The sequence below is a fragment of the Apium graveolens genome, chromosome 9, assembly GCF_009905375.1.
Source record: "Apium graveolens cultivar Ventura chromosome 9, ASM990537v1, whole genome shotgun sequence".
NCBI lineage: Eukaryota > Viridiplantae > Streptophyta > Magnoliopsida > Apiales > Apiaceae > Apium > Apium graveolens.
Window position 1 is genome coordinate 105,795,687 of NC_133655.1, and position 663 is coordinate 105,796,349.

A 663-nucleotide genomic window follows, 5' to 3' on the forward strand; every position below is an offset into this window, starting at 1 on the left:
TGCTGCATCCAATTCCAGAATTCCTGCTACTTTTCCCTGAGTCAGTCTCTGGGAAGAATTCTAGTACTCATTAGCAGCCATCAGTTCAATAAGTTCATAAGCTTCATCGTAGCTCTTAGCCCACAAGGCTCCTCCTGATGTTGCATCAAGCATGGGCCTAGAAGTAGGACCTAATCCATTGTAGAAATAGTTGATAAACATCCAATCAGGCATGCCATGGTGTGGGCACTTCCTTAGAATCTCCTTATATCGATCCCAAGCCTCACACAGAGATTCTCCAGTTTGCTGGGTGAACTGGGTAAGAGCATTCCTGATTGCTGCAGTCTTCGCCATGGGAAAATATTTAGTGAGAAACTTTTGAGCAAGATCTTCCCAAGTTGTGATAGACCCCGCTGGTAGAGAGTGTAACCAGCACTTAGCCTTGTCCCTCAAAGAGAATGGGAAGAGTCGCAGCTTGATAGCATCTTCAGTCACACCATTGAACTTGAAAGTGTCGTAGATCTCGATGAAATCCCTGATGTGTATGTTGGGGTCTTCAGTAGGAGAACCCCCAAACTGAACTGAGTTTTGTATCATCTGGATCGTGCTTGACTTGATCTCAAAAGTGTTAGCCGTGATGGCCGGTCTAATGATGCTAGACTGAGTGTCATTAATCTTTTGCTT

At 44.8% G+C, this 663-nt stretch overlaps 1 non-coding gene across 1 annotated transcript; it reads left to right on the plus strand.

Annotated features, from left to right (window-relative positions):
- Positions 1-211: 211 nt before the first annotated feature.
- Positions 212-318, plus strand: LOC141688383 (small nucleolar RNA R71). The gene has a single exon (XR_012561828.1). It is a non-coding gene; the product is annotated as a small nucleolar RNA R71 (small nucleolar RNA).
- Positions 319-663: the final 345 nt, after the last annotated feature.